Below are 19941 nucleotides of genomic sequence, written 5' to 3'. Positions count from 1 at the left end.
AATTTTGTCAGCAACATTTACCAATGGTTGTTTCACATTTTTTTAGTGATTTGGGTAAAATAGTTCACATTCAGGCCACTTTATTTCCTTCAACAGCTATTTCATTCGTTGCTTTTCAATTCCTGAGGTGAGATTTGCGAAGTAAGATACTTTAACAGTGAAATACATAGGTGGACACCATGGGTTTCACACCTCTTGATGCTTAGTTGTATGCAGGCAGATCAGGTATGCATTCTTGCCATTAAATCCAGCCTCTGCTGTGCCTGGATTAAGAAGAATGCCTCATGCTTTAGTACTTCTGGGTTAACATCCATACATCACTTCAAAGCCTTGAGTTGAGCCTCTGGAAGGCATGGCTCTCTTCAGAGTATCCATATGTTGTTCGGATAGACAGAGGGAAGAGATTTCCTGTTGTCCAAGTTCGCCTCTGCTCTGCCCTTTACATATCCTAAGAAACCCATCTGGAACAGTCAAGTAAAGAATACCTAAATGACAATAATTGGACAAACAATCTGGATAAACTTAAAAACTGCCTCATAAAATTATATGTATTGGAAATAATGATTAAGATAATAATACCTATTAGGCATTTTAGGAAATTTAATATTCTTATAATGTGGGTATACCACAGTTCTAAGAAGTTAAGACCCTAGAGGTAATTCCACAGTTGGCGCTGATGAGAGTACATCACCACTAACCACTTCTAGCCATTGCCTAGAGATGTTACAGCATTTTGCAGCCTCTTATTAATGGGAGCAGTAGGAAGGGAAGAGGATGAACAAGAGACTGTTCAGGCTTTCTGAGGGTAGAGATTATACCAGAGGTTACATAGGTCAAATTCCAATGAAACAACACCACTTCAGTATATACCATATATGTACTAACACGAGTACATCTGCGAAGCATTTCAGCAAACGAGAACTAACTACATATGACCAAAGTCCTGGTACACCAATGCAGCTGCCAAAAAGCTATAAACCAAAGTTAATCTCTAGAGCACAGTGTAGTGCTGAAGGATATGCATCAAATTAATAGATAAAAATGGTGACTTGCAAAAACATACCCTCTTAGAATAAGAAACCATAGCTGAGAGAATCATTGCATCTACAAGATGGTTGGTGGAATTACGGTAACTGCAGAATGGAGAATGAAAAGTGCCGACATTCACAGAAATTCATTTTTTATGTAGTACGGTACTACCATGCATACATTATTGATAAGTTAAAACAGAAATATACAAAGAGACTATACCAACTTCAGTGAGAAACAAGACTGTGAATTATTAGCCAGTCATGAACATACAAATGCATAAAATTCTACAAAAATGTTATACAATTGATAAAAATTTTTAGTAGCTTACACACACAACACGTAAATATATTAACGTTGAAAATAAGGAGGTGGATTAACCACTTGAGGCTTTTGAACATGAGTGCATTATATATTAAAAATCCAATTTGAATGAACCCATGCTTGCCGATCCCTTCAGTTTCACCAACTGGCAGGATCCCCAAGCATGGATGCTCTAATGTCACCATAACTCAAGACCGCTTCTAAAAAGGCTCTTTTCCCCTACAAAAATACTTTTCCCATTAACATTCATGATAACATAGAAACCTGCAATCAAAGATTGAAGGAAAATACTCCACTCCTCCACGTGAGAACAGAACTCCACATTTCTGAGTAAAAAATTGCTGAAATGGGTAGGTAGGCTATATAAGTGTTCTCCAACAAACCTCCTTCGAGAGCCCATGCATTGATATATGATGCAACATGTTTCTTATCATAGCACTCACTATCAGCATATCATGCCATGATATATTTGCTATGCTAAAATTAAAAAAATATTATTTCTCGCTTTTACTATTTTTAATTTTTTTATTACATGCATACATACTTAGCATGCATACATTACATACATGTTTCTGAACAAAACATTCCCCACCAGCCATGCAGAACTGCCACGAATTTCAACAAATGCCAAAATGATATCAAATAACTCATACAGGGGATCAGGGTAAGTTGATATGATGTGAATAAATTGTACAATAGCATACCCCAAAGAAGCTCCTTTTTGGAGCTCATGCATTAATGTATCATGCAAGGTGCCTCTCATGAAGGCATATGAATTGCCACTCTAACTAAAAATAAATCTAATTTGTAACGATGATCAATTTTTTTAAATACCTGTTCCCACTATAGCAACTATACAAATAAACACACGATCACATAACACTCGTGTTTCGTGCACACACATGGTAGTTTTAAAACACAAAAACTACGAAGCTTTTAAGTAAGCAGAAGAATTAACTCTTACATCTGATAGCAGAAATCCAATATATTTATGCATGGGATATCTGCTATCATCATAGTAATTTAGCTTTTGCAAATTTTTTATAGTTGTTTACTCGGCAGTGCTGAGTCCTTGCTCGCTTACCTAAGGTTGATTTTTATTTTACCATCTTGGTAATTACTGTGATTTTTCAACATGGCAATAGCTGACAACGCCTTGATCGAACTACATTCCAATGCATTAATTTAATACCGAAATATACAACACCTAATACCATGCAGCGACAGGCAATATTGCCCTATGTTTCCATTAGTCGAAAGTCTAAGTAAGGGTGCCGATGCAACTACCACAATGTTGCACTTTCCACTAGCGTACCATGGGAAAAGATGGAGTGGGTTTCACTACAATGCAAGTTGCAGCTCTCAAGACGTAGCCAACAGCGACGAAGCCAGCCAAAAGGAAGAGAGGGGGGACCTAACTGCCTCTCCCACTGTCATCTTCCTCCCATTCCCCTCCCACTGATATCTAAGCCAAACAAAATAAAGAATGTGAAATAGGAGCACAAGGAGCATACTTAAGGCCATAAATCACATAAATGCTTGGACGTACCTGGCTTTAGGTGTGGTAGAACTGATAAACATCTACTATTTATAGTTTAATAAACAGATAACACAAAGCATAAAAGCTAATACTTGCTCAGCAGTGCATTGCATTCGAGAAATATCAGTCATAAAACCGGGCGTACACAGCGAAAGAAATTTCTTGACCTTGCTCAATCAGATTTATTTTATATGTAAAACATACACCATTTGGGGGTACAAAGACTGTCACTCGCAAAAAAGGAATTCTCGTAAAATGCCGTATTTGCAAAACCGGGCTTCCACTGTACATAAATAAGTCCTTATCGAGTACACACTTGGACTGATCATTACTTCGACTGTAAACATTCAATCCACTTGATTTAACTTTTGTCTTATTAAACACATTAGCAGTAGTACTCTATATAACTTTCATATTCAAACCTTGCTTACCAAAAAAGTTATTAGCTAATAAAGCATATACAAGAAGATAGGTATCGACATAACTCACACATGATTCCATAAAGATGAATGGCCATCATTGCAAAATTTGATATATTTGGTGATAGAAATACAGTGAAAATTTTATGCACCTAGCACAAACAGTTACTAAGATAATCCAATTTGTATTCTCTACATGAAAATAGCAACAACGATTTTTCATCCAGAGCACATTTTTTTGGAATTTTATTATGAATTAACAAAGAGAGTCACGGGAAAATTTGAGTAAAACACGAGGGAAAAAATAAGCCTCCACGATTTTTCATGAAGATTCCAAATTTTCACATTCCAAAGTCTCAAGGCCAAAATCCGAGATTGATTGAAAATTTGCCAATCTCGACAATGGAAAATCGAAAATTATTTGTTGCTTGGAACTTTTTCGAGGCATAAAAATTCCAAGATAGCCATTAAATCAAGCAAAAAATCTAGTACATTTCTTTGCAGGGAATTTGTCCCACCATTATTGCAAGTAGGTCAAAAAAATTCCACAGTTAGGCTAATAAGAATAGCATTGCAAATTTCCAATAATAAAAAAATATTCTAAATTCCAATACCACACCAAAAATCAGACAAATAATCTAGTTGCAATCAAGGGAAATTCATGATCCTAAGACAGTCAGAACTACCACATACAAGGGAAAAAGTTTTAGTCCCTAACTACTTCCACGTTATGGTAGAAGTACATCTCATAGCCACACACGTGCAAGACACCAGACCTATGCCTGGACTATCCACAGTTATCAAAATTTCCTCTTTCAAAATTAACAGTTTATGTGGAATTCTTAAGCTAAATTTACATAACATGTATGACGCTCAGAGATAAGTAGGTATTCATTTGTAGTCGTAACCTTATGATGCTTACTAGGGATGGTCAGATCTGATACCTCTGATGCAAATTCATCGTAAAAATGGAATCTGAAATGTTAAATCCACCCTTTTGTTAATACAACGTCTCAATAGTGTGTTGGAATGAATTTCTATCCCCTATTCACATATGCTGTCGGACTAGGATGTTTGTCCTACTCATGAACAATACTGATTAAAAGCTCTCTTAGGAGTATTGCAATAGAATTGCAGCCATGGAAAATTTTAAGGCAAAACATGACAGGCACATAGCATGAACCTTTCCAAGAGATTGAACAACAATCAGGGGAACCTAAGCACCATAGTACAATAACCACATCGTAGATTTCAAAAATCAACTCTCACCCCTCCATCAGCCAATGCCTCTAGTTTTTTTTCCTTCCCGAGACCCCACAGACCATAAATCACTTGCCTCAAAGGAAAAGATCAAGTTACACAGGGACAATGGAAACGTGTTTCATCCCTACCTTAACTCACCAACTGACCTTTTTTGGTCTACCAGGTTCCATTCTCCCAGTTTCTGGAGGCCAAATGCTATGTGAGTCACTTACTAAGCTCAAAGATATCTCCTTAGCTTTCAGCAATTTTGTGATTGCATGACATGCATGTGGTTCAAAAAAGAATGAGACCTAACGTGACACATATTTGACATCATTTAAGTTTTCTCTGATCTATTGACCCAAAGATTTATAGTTACAACAAGGCTACTAATATTCAACTCAGTCTAAAAAGGACCATTTCAGAAGAAACAAGCGTAGCATGAGTGCATTCAAACAAGACAATACAGACTGGAAACTTCAGGTAACGCAAACTGCATACATCACATCTTTCGCCCCTTGACTTTGAAGGCAACCACGTAACATGCAAGATCGGACGTGTTGCTCCTTTGCTCGTAGCCTCATTGCTTGAAAGACAGAGCGTGCTTCTTCCCTTCAACCCCTCCTTCAGTGCTCTTCACTTAAAAGCATTTCCGATTTCTTCTATCCACCATTTAGTCCAACAATGTACACACTAGCTCGAATTTTTTAAACTACAGCTGCTTACACCAATATACATTTCAGTTGTATTTATCCTCATAATAGCACCTGAAGATGATTTTTGAAAAATCAGGGCCTTAGCGTAATGGACATTACTTGGCAAGGCAGATGTGGACTATTAACCAGGTATTGTCCCTCAAAACTATGAGTTTCCCCATGTTTCTCTTTACGTTTGATATGTGATTAGCATTTGCAGTAAAAATGTCGCAGGATGCCCACTGGTGGCAGTAAATTAAGTGTGCCCTCCAGAGAAAAAAAACCCAGGGCAATCTTTTACATGCATACCTCTGAGGTACGGACATGATGGCGCTATGCCAAGGAGTAAGAAAAGCAAACAGGAGCATTTTAAAAATATGTCACTACGGTAGAAACTCCCCTGCCTGCCGCTTGTTTTTGAACTAGGGTTTCAGGTGAACGATACAGGTTGAAAACCAAGGCCACTCAGTTCCCTTTGGGCTTGCGACCGGTGAAGGGGAGGGGGGAGATAAGAAGTTTGTGCAAGAGACGCACCCCCATTTTTGGATGAAATTTCTGGGGAAAAAGTTGTGCCTCTTACATGCGCTTACACGTTATATTTTGCCCAAAGCGGTGAAAATAATTTTTGTGATGACTGCCTAATTCTGGGTTCACCAGCATGTTTCTTGTTTTTAATTGACCAAGATTTCAACGCCCATCCTGCATTTGTCTTCAGGTCAAAGGTAACAAGTCTTCCCATCTCATTGAGTGATCACGCTGCAGGCAGGCAGGACATAAAAACTATTGGCGAGTCCATTCTCAGCTAAACCAGTCAGACTAAAAGTTAACATAAAAGTGACTTTGCGCATATATGCTGTTGATGTCTGTAGTATAGTTTGTGTGGGAATGAAACTTATAAAATTAATTGAACAACAACTTTTGTCAAAATAGAGAATCATATGTTACAAAAATATACAGTAATTATCTTTCTTTTGTTAATTCAACAATCCCTATCCTTTATTTGATTTTGAATACTGTTTTTTTTTCTTTCTTTAATATAATTTTATTTCCTGGATTGATTCGCATCAATAAATGCATTCTTTAGACAAATTAAATGCAAAAACTATGAATTTCGACCTGTGATTTAAAGGAGATTATAGGGTTGCCACTCTGGCTACATAATGAAACTCACAGTTTTTCCAGATTTTCATGTTTTTTTTCAGGTTTTCACGGTCTCAATGTAGTCAAATTCACAGTGTGTTAATAAGCCAACAATAAAACAATCACCGGCCGCATATCAAGTAAAAATTAACACATGTGACAGATGCCGTGAATGTAAACGCAGCTATGAAAAGTGATATCTGTTATGACATCACCTATGGTTTGCAAAATTCAGGAAGGCCCAACCCCACTGCACTCTTGCCCGGACAATGAATACCATAGCCTCTTTTAATATGCTTATGCATTAAGGACCTTCTTCCTTCTGGACTCTGGAAGTCCTTTTATAATTCCTGGCCAAGAGATTGTTTTTTGCACACGTTGTTATTACCACACAGTAACCAAATTTCCCTTACCCAATCTTTCAAATTCTACAGGGAATAGAACATGTAAGTTATTTTAACATAAGTATAAATTATTGTGAGTCGTAAATAATATTTCTATTAAAAACAGTACCTAGTAATGCAATAATTTAATGGTAGACTCATGGGCTAGAGGGTCTAGTACAGTGCTTGGGGTAATAGCCCGACACCCAATTCAGAGGGAAGCAAACACAAGAGAAGTGTACTCCTCTCAAAATTACACCTCAATAGAGAGAGATTAAAAATATTCTAATGCTATGTGTAGAATGGAAAACATTATTCTTTGGCAGAAAGAGTTAAGTATGCCATCTTCAACATGGAGTTTGCCTTAATCAATAACTCACTGACCAGAGGATCTTGCTCAACTCCAGCATCGAGCAGCTATTTTTCCGTGGCCTTTACCCTCCAATCATAAATATAGCTGGAAGGTGGAGTGTTACTCAAGACACTGGGGATTCTGAAAACACAGTAGTCCTCATTGATACTGTTTTACCTCAGCTTGTCCAGACAGACAGAACAGATGCATCTCGGGAAGCCATCCGACTGCGCAACCTACAAATCAAGAGGGAATTTTTCCATAATAATAAGATGTCCAAAGAAATCATTTCTTCAAATTTCCCTCAGTCAAAATTTCAATCATTGAACAACGATGCCGAGTCATGAAAGTCAATCGATAGTCAAAGTATGGCTTGATTAGGGCTGAAGTACGAGAAAAAATTCCTTTAAGTTTAGGGCCCCACACTGACAATATCTCTAGTTCTGTCTAACAATTACACCTCTAATACTACCATAATTCTAATTGCATTAAAGGAATTAACAAGAAAACTACTTACTTCAATTTGAAGTAAGTCACACATCACTAAAGAAGTTTTTCAAGGATGGCCGAGACAGCAGAGCAATAAACATATCCCTCTTGTTAGTTTCTCTCCTCCAATGAATATGTAGGGGTCAAATGCCACAGAATCTTTCACGGGAATATCAGGACAATTACAATGATAGACAAAACGGTTTAAAAGTTGTTCTAAGGTATAGCGCTGTCCACATATCATTACCCTACATAAACTAACAAAGTTACACATTGACCTTATTAGGTGTCTCAAAAGCTGTTTGATGTATTTTTCAAGTATTTTCATAAAGGCACCCTTACCTCAGCAACAATGTAACCCATTTGGGAAACTCTTCAGCTGCATGTCTCACCACCTCCATTGGTCACCTTGATTCAGAATCTTGCGCGAGTAACGCCGGGTTGGCTGAGCATGACATCAGAGGCCAGTAAACAATAGGTTTATGTGGTGCCAGTAGACTATTTGTCTCAGTTTTATTAAAACATATGCATCTCTTAATACAATTTATTTTTTACTCTCTTAATTCCAACATCAGCCATGTGAAATATTTATCCTGAATAATTGACAGATTTAAAGAATGTATGCAAACTGGAAGATGCAGCACCATCTTGACAAATAGCACTTATTACTTTATCATCCTCCTCATCCACGGTGATTTCCACAGTATAAGCTTATGGTTCTCACTTAATTTTCTGGTGACCTTAGCCTCAAAAGTGCAAACGTTCAAATTTAATAACACTTGAACCTAACAAACGGTTGAAACACGGTATGTCTCTCTTTCAGACCTTAGGATTGCTAAGTAAATCAGCGTAAAATATGATCCGTTGTATTGATTTCTCCTAAACGTTAACATCACATATTCCAATATTGCACCATTAAAAGTAATGTACCATCAAACACCATCAACAAGTACTGTCACCATTAAAGTACACATTAAAAGCAATGAGTAAATGACAGTAGTGAAATGAGACACAAACAAAGCTTTGGTTTACTAGCGAATGAGATTATTGATTTAATTTATGTTACATTTCAATTTCGTGGCTTCTCAACTCATAGAAATCTTCATTACTGGAGAAGAAATAAGTGGCCATGAATTAATCTACCATCAGAATGTTCCCAGGATGCATCTTCACAAAGACAGAGTCAACGATTGCGCAATACAAGCACCATAAAAACTTTGAAACTATTAACAACTGTTTTTGACACACCCTTTAATTGTGAATCAGTATCATTGTAGATGTTCGTTATCGTTGTTACTGTTTTGTTATTGTAATGGAGTTAGTCTGCTCACTCGCTGATGTCACAGGGCATTTTTGTAGCATGAAAGAATTTGGTAATTGTTGGGAACTTAGAAGCTCTCTGGCAACAGGAATATTGAGAATCATGAATTATTTATATCGCATATACGTTTTATATGCAAAAAATTATTTTGCATACGCTAATATCTTAAACTTCATTATCTAAACTTGAAAAAAAAATTAGCTTTTTAATTTTAGGAGAGCAAGCGATTCCTTTGTAAAGACCAGGAGAAATTCCCAATGGTAATACTTGTGTTTTTCACTGCAGTAACTCATTCAACCTATAAACCAGTTCACTCTAGTAACAAATTTCAAAGCACTCAGTGATTAACAAATTTCTAATACATTATGTTCATTTCTATGACGTACACCAATGCAAAAACTTGAGAATAATTAAGGAAACCTACATATAAAGTTCACATTAACATATGACCTCAAAAATAAAACTAATTTCAACAGAACAGACAGAAAATTATTTACACGAACTCCGTGCTTATTGACGCCCTAGCTCATAACTCACCAGGCTAGCAAAGTTTAGTTTAGATACCAGACTTCATTGGCATATTGCACCACTAGAAGTTTACGTACACAACAGGGTTATCATCGAAAAATGAGGTATTTCCAACGATGAGTGATATATTATGGAGGTGCATTGCATTATGTTAAACAAGGATGTTTAACATGAACTTAAGTCATTCCACATTAATGAAATTTTTTACTCTTTTTCATATTTAAAGACCATAGATGAAATGTGACCAAGTGGAAGCCATGAAGTATCTCTTGGACTCACTGATTGCTACATGAACTATCACTAATTGTTCCTTCAACGAAGTCATTCTCCACTAATACTTAGAACAGCCCACGAACATGGTCATTAAAATAAAATTGCTAAATATCACAAAATATCCTAGAAAAAAGACTTACCCGTTCAAGTAGTTCATTGCAATCTGTATGACAATTATTTTTTCATGTACTCCAAATTAAATAAACAAAACTGATCTATAAAAAAACCACATTTCATCAGTAAATAAACCTCAAAAAATGGGCGCAAATATGATTCTGGAAATAACCTAAGCTTTGAGTGTAACACATTTAAAAACAAACAATTTTCCATGTACTCAAAATTAATTAAACAAAATGGATCAATAAAATAAAACACATCCCATTCTCTAATCCATGAGTCCAATTCTAAAAAAAAACTTACATGTACAAATAATAAGCGTTTCCATAAAAGAAGGCAAAAAAATATATCACGAGAATCAAATTCATCACCTCACATTTTTAACACCTGTTTAAACCACACATAAACATATACAAGTTATTGAGTGAATGTATGAACGACTTTAGCAGACCAGAATGGAATGTGTACATATGCGTTGACCATATCAGAACAGGATCTATTTTCTATTCATGCATCCACACAAGTTGTGTCGTTACACAGCGCATTTTTGTTTACATTCATAGGTATATATATTTAGATAATAACTAGTACAGGTAAATGCATGGAGTAAACAGACCTTTAAGCAGGAACGGTAAAGCAACGACATATACTGATTTTAAAAGCACTACAGAATTTAATATGCCCTGCGAGAATAATGAGGACTCTTGCATAGGAAAAACATCTAAATACATAAAAAATAGTATTTCACAGCAAAAATATCTCTTAGAAATAACATACCTATAGGAATGAGCCCATTTTCCCCCAGCAATAAATGTAAACCACACTTTCATTTTTGACAGCACCAATATTATGTACATAAAACGTTATTAAACAAAAAATTATTTGAATAAACATTTTTATACGCGAGCACATAATTTTTTTGGTAACCATCTGACATATATAATGTTAGAAAATAAAAGAGTATCAAATCAAACGAAAAAGGTTACAAAGCAAATATAAAAAATGCATTCGTATATAATATTGTAACATAGGAACAAACAGGTGCAGTAAATAGCCAGGTGTGTCAAATTACTTTTCTCAACTTGTTTTAAATATTTAAATCGATATGTTGAAATGCCTAATGTGAAATTTTTTGCAGCTGAATTATTCTGTTGTAAAAGCAATGAGGAGGTAAGAAGCAAAGGAAATACATTTAAGAACATGTTCATCAAAATTCTTCACGTTCATTGATATGTGTTATGAGTTGGTCATTGGTAAATTCAAATTATTCACTTTCATGACTGATTGAATTGTAAACACTTGGTTCTACCAAAATAGCGACTTCGGTCGTCGCCATTGAGGCACCAACTGCGAGTTAATTGATGCTTCGTCAGGATTCGGAAACACTATGCGGGAAATTGGACTTTTTTCACTGCTCCGTCGATCATTGGCGAGGTCCTTTCATAACATTCAATATTGTTAACTAACAAATTTAGTGCTACATTAAGTTTTGCTCTCTAATAAGAAGTGCTTTCAGTTTATTTTTCATGTAATTCATTGATGCAGACACTAAGCATTAAGGCCTGTTTACACGATGCATTAACAGGTATGAGATAATGTACGTTTTCGTGAATAATTTTTGTGAACCAGAATGGTACATGCACGAATGCATAAACCAAATAAGAACAAGTTCTATTTTCTGTGCATGCATTCGCACAAGTTGTGTGGTTACACGGTGTATTTTGGCGTTCATTCTCGCGTTCATACTTTTAGACATTAACGCGTACGTGTTGATGTACCGTGCAAAAAAATACATTGCCCGTAGTATACTTCGTAATCGTTTACACAATTAATTACATTTTCAAGTTATTACTATAATCTGTTGAAACCACAAGTACAAACATTTATCAGAAATTTCATTCCAGTCTATATGAACTTTAAACGATTAAGTCCGGGCTACACGGTAAGTTAACACGAACAAGTTAATATCTGGTTACGTAAATGATTTCACATTATTTGAAAGTTACACGAGGCTTCCAATGAAATTAAATAAGATGCACTCACCCTGAGGTTATTTCTACACGAAAATTTGGTCAGTTCTGCGTCCGATTCATGACAAATATTTCTGAAATCATTGACTTCGATGAGCTTTTTCAAGCACAGTGGGCATATAGTGGCAGGCAGGCCATCTACAACAGCAACCTACGAAAGGAATGAAAACATGTGCGCAAGAGATTTCAGACTTGCTATGGAAAACATGCCCATACCACGGAATAAAACAATAACTAAGGACATCAATAAAACCCTCCCTTACTTGTAAGTCAACAAAATCGCCTAAGGCATCCTTTCAAGTTATATGGCTTCCATCAATTGAAAAGAATATGTTGTAACAATAATCATTTTTCTTCATGCAACGTCTGCACGGAGTACCCTCAGAATTCCTTTCTGAAGACTCAGATAAATTCCCAGTGGTAATACACCCATTTTCAACGCAATAACTCATTCTATCTGTAAAACCAGTTCACTCCCCAAACAAACCATCCACACAGCACTCAGTTATTTATAAATTTCTAATACATTACGTTCATTTCTATGACTTATGCCAACGCAAAAACTTGATAATAATAAAGGAAAAGTGCATGAAAAACTCACATTTACATAGGACGTCAAAAATAAATCGCATTTCAACAGATAGGCAGCAAATACCACACACGAACTCCATGCTCATTGACGCCCTAAAACTTAACTGACCAGGTAAGGAACGATTACCTTACAAACCTGGACTTCGTTTGCGTATTGCACCGCTAGAGGATTGCGTATACAACAGGCCAAAAATCGAAAAATGAAACATTTCCAACAGTTAGTGATATATTGTGCTTGTTTTATGTATTATTTGAAAAAAAAATTTTTTTTAATTTTTTTAAATTCTACATTAAAGAATTTTGAACTCTTTCTCATATTTAAAGACTGGAGATTTAATCTGACCTTGTGGACGCCGAAGTTGGGCTTTAATTTCGTTTTCGGCCAGTTGAGTGAATAACTTTTAACCAAACATTTTTACACTACAATTAATCAAAAATTTGATGAATTTTAAAGGAAATTGTCCTTTATTTTTTGAAATGGAAAGAAAATACTCTTCAAACACGGGTGTTTGGCCTGCACTATAGCTGTGCTATTGGCGGATAAAATAGCAACTAAAAATCATGGGTTCTATGCTGAGGTTGAATACATGTGACAAGTGAACGTTGTGGCGTTGTGGATTAATTTTGTCGTGAATGCCTGTCCAAAGACTACATAACGAGTGTCATAAATTGTTGAAAATTTTCTCGATCCATGCTATTGAGTCGTGATATATCTTTCCGTCGATTCATCATTTGTTGGATTCTGTGTTCCTTTCGTTGAGCATTCTTAAGTATTTTATTTTCACTCAGCATCTTAGTCAATGTAGTTTCCTTGTTGGAATTTGTGATCTTTGTCAATACTGAGTAGATGATTTCTTTGACGATAAACCTGATTTAAAAAGTGAATAAGAGTTTGAATCGAAAACATGAGTCGTAGCATCGGGATTTTCACGGAATCTTCAGATAGGAATCCAGAAATAGACCTTTGCAGACTTTGTAGGAAAAATCATGATTGTTATTACAGCATATTCACTTCGAATGTAGCATGCAAAATAACTGTAAAGGATGCCCTATATGATTTAGTTGGTTTACAAGTAAGTAGCACATCAAATTCACTTCAAATGTAACAAAATAACTGTGAATAATGCCTTAGATGATTTTGTCGGTTTACGTGTAAGTGTGTTCGATTTTATGACAATGGTGCTTACTTCATTTTATGATTTAATTCCAAACTGTTGATGTTCAAGTTGTTTATTAATATCTCAGATTGCTGTGGGAGATGGCCTGCCCACTACCATGTGTCCACCGTGTTTGAAGAAACTTACGGAATTCAGTGTTTTCAAGAAGATTTGTTTAAAATCAGACGCAGTTCTTAGAAAAAGTTGCATCAGGGTGAGTACTTATCGGAATTTCTTATTTGAAGACTGGTGTAGTACAAGTATTGCAGAGTGAAAGGTGAAACTCTTTGGTTTATGTCGACAACAGTAGGAATCAAGAAAGATACATTTTGCGAATCGGTTTACGGTAAAGTGTAACAAGTCCAATTTCCCGTAAATTTGGTTTTTCCCTATCCGTCAATCGTTGGCAAGGTCCTATTAATGTTGCTGTTTGTGTTACAATGGCGACGATTGAAGACATTTTGTCATCTAGTGAAATTAAGTGTGTGCTAAACTACGAATTCCAGGAGAGAATGGCATTCAAACTCACTATTTATCAACTCAAAAAGGCAATCTACCCACTGCGCTATACCACGCTACATTTTTAAGTATTTGATTAGGTAATCGGAGCATGTTAAAGTGAACAAATAAAATCCCTGACGATTTGCTGCTAAAGATTGAAGTGTCAGAGAACCAGAAATTATGATGATAAAATAAAATAATTAAACCTGTGAATTACCCAGAAAATAGTTTGTCAATGCGTTGTCATATAAAGTCACATGTGCACGTAAACATAATATCTTTCTTTTGGTCGGAGCATCTTCCTTACCTTTAACTACGATCTCACGAGGCTATGGTTATGTATAATTTAAAATAGTGAAAGTCCGGAAAAATTAACACAGAAAACATTTTCATCAAAAATGTAAAATTTGAAATAAAATTAGGAAATTTGATGTGGTATATCTTTTCTGTATTTGTTAAGTTAGTTTTTATATACTATTTTCCAATATTGGAATATAATTTTCATATTTGCATCAACTTTGATTTTTTAAATCACAGCATATTTGGCTTAAACCATTTCTGTTAGTGGCTTTATTAAAATTATTCGCATTTGTGCCTCTAAAAACAGTTTTTTACACAATCTTTTGGATAAACTATTTTGTTTCTAAAAAAATACATTATAAAACTTGTAAGTTTTCTACAAATTTTATGGTTAGCAAGTTTAAATATGACCTTAGCATAAATATGTTCATGGGTTTCCTGTGTTAGGAAATACATTTTGAGGTACTCAGATGCTTATCCTTCATAACAGTCTTCAAAATCTTTGCGAAGAATATGGCATGCTCAAGAATTCTCAGATTCTCCTACTTCATCATGGCCGACATTTCTATTTCGACGAATTGTCCAGGTGCCCTGATGAAGATGGACAACTTGTACATCAAAACTTTGGCTGGTTGTAAGATAGAGTTGGAGAACCTGACCCAGTGGAATTCCCATGTAACCTTTAATGAATCTATACCCAGGGAAAACCTGTGATAATTCTTTTTATGATATGCATGCCGGGGAAGGTTATTGCATTCTTAATTTTTTTTGGGGCTATCGACGTAAAGAAGGGTTATGAATTCATGCTCAGAGTAGCTTAATTCTTACAATCTATTTTGATGTCTATTCTCTTGAAACCTCTTTTTATTTGTTTTGATAACATTTTTTTGTACTAATTGCGTGATATTTGGAATGGGTTGCTGTTTTAATCTGTGGATCAATTATGTGCAATGAGTTTGGAGTGTGTTGACAGAAATATTTTCTTAGTGCATAAGAAATAATTAATGTTTTTTGCTGATCTTTTTGGAATACATTTGAGCTTACGCAAGTAACTGTGGTGATAAACTGTTTCACGTAACTGTAGAGTTAAAGATTTAGTTCATGATGTGTATTTATTTTGTATTTTAATGGTTGATGTGATCAATAACTTATAATTGTGGTTTATTAGTAAGGATCTGCCCACCCTATGATAGAAATGTAGCTATTAGAATATCTTATGGGTGTGGTGTAAAAGGAAGGATGTTGTCCATTGCTAGCTGCAGTTTTTCCCCATCATTGTGGCAGAGATTGAATACTGGAATAGTTTAAGTGTTCATCTTTTGAGGTTAGGCATGAATGAAGCCATTTTTCAATGTATTCATTTGAGTGCAACTGCTGATCTGCCAGACCATGTAATATTGAATGCAACAAATAATAATCAGATGATTCAATGTCTGGGGAATTTGATCTGTGCGTTCGGCACATTCATTTGAGTGTTTCCAGTGAGGTATTAATGTTTAAAGTTCTTGGCTTTGTAATGTGAGGTTCAGCATTTCATGCTGTAGAATTACTGTTGAATCATTGGGAACACAACTTCCTTGCTTGACACTAAATTCCCAATGCATGCAATCCCTTGGAAATGGCTTGGTGGGCAACTCCAAACACAAAGCAGTCTCTTCTTGAGTATGGCATTGATCATTGAGCAATGTCTCCAATTGATTTTATCTGAGGTTTTGGCCTTTCTACGCCTAGACAGTTGTCATCATTGAAATGATTGTCTTTGAAGAAATGATACCAATTTTGTAACATTGTTTCTCTTTTAGCATATCTTGGTTAACTATATGGTGCTCTTCTCTCAACACTACGTATCTAATGCCGTGACATATTCATCATGGTTGTTGAGCAGTTTGTTTACCTAATGTCGAAGCTTGAGATATGATTATTCTGGTGGTTCAAAAGTGACCAGCAATCAGTGCTTTAGCCATCTATTGACAGGCAGTTGGAACTTTGTTTCAAGCGTAATACATAATTGCTGTGTAATTGGTTTTGCATGTTTTAAGGATAATAATAACAGGGTAATTTAAAAAAAATGTGTCATGAAATAGTTTTGGAAGAGAAGATTATTTTGAGGCCTGTTTTCTTTCTGCATAAATATTACACCCTGTATTCTCTTCCAGAATTTATATTTGAATATTAACAAGAGGTAAGAGAACATAACAAATACATTGAAAACATACTCCACATGTTTTTTCCCATGATTCTACTGTCGAGAAAAGGAAAAATAGTGATTTTGGCCTTTTAACAGCTACTACTACGAAAGTGATAAATGCAGAAGCAAATTGAGTGCAAGAATAAGAAACTTGATGAATTCATTTTCTTAACTGCAAAAAATTGAATATTTAGTCCCTCTTTTGATTTCTCATGATTTGAAAAAAAAAACAGAAAAATGATGCATCTAAATAATCTCCATTCTCTGTCGTGTATTATGCTGTGAAGGGGCAGCTTCCATGGCCCCTAAGATAATTAGAAAAGAGCCTGAGTTAACTTGGAATATCAAAATGTTCCTGTCATTTTTTTCAGTTTGCGCTGTAGCTTTTCAGTATTTGATTAACAGGCATGCAGAGACCAGACTATTTTGATATGATAACAGAGGCAATATGTTTAACATTCTTCGTCTAAATGATTTTAGTATCCCATGTATGTGTTTTTAAAGAGATAAAGGTTTATCCATGTTACTTTTTCTGCAGAGTTTTGAAGGAGGAGGGGCAGATGATGAGGAGTCGGAGCCTTGTGTGGAGACTAAGGACTTCATTCAAGATGTCATTGAAAACACTTCAGAGTTCGCATGCTCAGACAAAATGACTGAAGTATACTTTCCTGTGCCAGACTGCTTATTGCCCAGGGACGATAATTTGGTAAGTTATATTCTCATTCACTGTGAAAACTGAGTCTAATCACCTCCAGTTTTACAAATTTCTCGGTTGTATGAGGAATGGGGGTGTGTCTGTTATAAATTTAAGTGTTTTTGTGGGAAGTCACTGGCATAATGCAACCTTCAGATGCTGTTCTTTATAGTAGTGACACATGAGGCAGGAAGTGGAACCACACAAATATTTTCATGCCAGTCAATAGCAGTTGTTCAGCATTGATAATCTGTAGACAGAAATGTCTCTTATCCCGTGGAGTATAATTTTGGATACACTTGTCGAATCTCTGTTCAAGCCATTAGTGGTGGCTATAACAAGGCTGTGTCTCATGATTGCCCTCTATTTGTTCAAGCCATCATCCTCCATTATTTCAACTGAGGAACCAGCATTAACTATTGTGAATCCTTTTTATAAGCCTAGGTGAAGAAAGGATGAAGGCAATTCAATGTACGGTGGAACCTCGACGTATCGTTCCCACTGTTGTGCCCTTACTGTAAGTGGCCAATACTCTCATTCTAACTATGTGATGTTGGTGGCGTAGCTCTCCCCTCCCTAGTTGAGCATTTATATGCTGAAGTTTGATCTGTGAGTAGCAAGAATTTATGAGTATTTTGCACTGCCAAAAAATATCAATTGTTGTTGATGTGAACTGTTCCTGATTATTTTTTACTCAATTTTCTGCTGCTGTTAGGTACTCAAAGTTTTGAAACATTTTCCACAATTTTTTATTTTAAGTTAATATTATTGTTAGATTTAAAAGAAATTATTTCTAGAAGATTTCAATTTTTTTTTAAATCAGTGATCTTATAGAGTTTAATGTCAAATCATTTTGAAAATAATTATAATGATTTTGGCCAGATTGGGTGGCTGCAAGTGTGCAAGTGAAAGAGAAGATTTTATTATCAAATGATCTTATTTTGTTTAGCTTTTTTGTGCGGAAATGAGGTTTTTATTGTTTTGCCTTCGAGTGACACCCATTTTTCTCTTCTAGTGTCATGTGAAAGAGGAGAACCAAGATCACCTCAGTGAGGAGAATAATCCTGTGCTCTACACAGATTCAGCTGGAATTTCAAATTACAACTCGGACCCATTGATGACTGATGAATTGGTGAGTTAACTCTTGCCTTGTATAGTTCCTTTTTTCTAGGGCACAATGTCTTTCTGTTGTGGAATATTGGCAACACCTCTGAGTAGAAACCTACAGCATTTTCCATCACCTGATCAGTCATTTAGAAATACAAAAGAGCCTTCATGAATAAGTTGTTAAAATGAATGATTAAATGCTATGGACACATTTGGTGTATTTTGCCAAACTGACAGTCCAACTTCACTCACTGAGCAATTGAGCTCGCCGTCATCACCGCACTGAGCAGTTATATTTTTTGTGATCATACAAACACGGTTTTCACTTCCGTTTGCCACCAAACAGAAGGGGATAAAGAATTGAGAGTATTACTGAGTTTTCTTTAATTTGGTACTCTGACAGAATGACCATGACATCATGATGTAGCTGCTAGCCAGATTCTACTACATAAATCTCATTCCTTATGAGAGATTGATGTTCATAGGAATCGGATTGTTGGAGATTTGGATTTTGTGATGAAATCGAACAGGAATTTATAGTGTAGGCTAGGGATTCAACCTTCTGTGCCATTTTTGAATGGGGTGTTTGACGTTTGCGATGCTAGTGGATTGCCAAAAGATATCAATTTTTAGTGACTTGAATTGATTTTTCTTTTCTCTGACTGAATTTTCTGCTACTGTTGTTCTAGTCTTGAAATCCTTCCACTATTAATGAAATATTAAGATTTTGCTTATTCTTAAATTTTTATCTATTTTTTAGATGTGAGTGCTCATGGCCTTGTACCCCTTTCAAAATTAATTTTAATGATCGGGGAAGTTCACAACTTAAAAAGTTCTTTATTCCCAAGATTTTCCCAATGAAGTTGTTTCTTATCAAACTATGGCTATTATTAGATTATTTGAGAATAATAAGGATTTTACTGGCTGAATCATTTTGGTTTATCAAGTTAATCTGTTTTCTACAAAGAAACCAGAATCGTTCATCAGGAATAATTTATTTTCTACGTACACTTTGTAATTCAAGCTATGTTCATGAAAACTATTTCTTCTTGTACCAATTGATAAAAATGGATATCCATCGTTGTCCCTCTTTCCAATAGAGTGATCGGGTAACGTACAAGTGCACTTCTGTTAAAGAAGATCAGATTAGCGATGATGAAGAAGGACTTCATGTACTCAATGATTGCTCTGATGGTGTCTCAAATAAACTGATGCATCAAGACTCTTCTGATCAGGTAATACTATTAATGAACTTTATTTTGTACTGTATCACCATCATAATTTAACAGAACTAAAATTGGTTTCATGCAACCCCCAATTAATATCTAACGTCTGCTTATCTTTTCATGTATATGGCCTTTTTTATATCCTTAATAACCTGGCCCATGAGAAACATACGGAGCTATTCTTTTCCCTACTCTCTGTCCACCTCTCCTTTTTGTCCGACTATTGTATTTATAAGGCCATCACATCTAATGAGGTGGCCAATTAAGATAAGGGTTTTAGAAGACTTCCCTTTCC

The 19941-nt window shown here is 35.5% G+C and overlaps 1 long non-coding RNA gene across 1 annotated transcript; it reads right to left on the bottom strand.

Moving 5' to 3' along the window:
* Positions 1-423: 423 nt before the first annotated feature.
* On the bottom strand, positions 424-12001 carry LOC124170263. Its single transcript, XR_006867399.1, has 3 exons — positions 11896-12001; positions 7157-7360; positions 424-461 (listed from the first exon to the last, which is right to left on the bottom strand). It is a non-coding gene; the product is annotated as an uncharacterized LOC124170263 (long non-coding RNA).
* Positions 12002-19941: the final 7940 nt, after the last annotated feature.

Source organism: Ischnura elegans, chromosome 13 (genome assembly GCF_921293095.1).
Source record: "Ischnura elegans chromosome 13, ioIscEleg1.1, whole genome shotgun sequence".
Classification (NCBI taxonomy): Eukaryota; Metazoa; Arthropoda; class Insecta; order Odonata; family Coenagrionidae; genus Ischnura; species Ischnura elegans.
The sequence above is the reverse complement of the archived record's forward strand: the minus strand, read 5'-3'. Positions and strand labels throughout refer to the sequence as shown.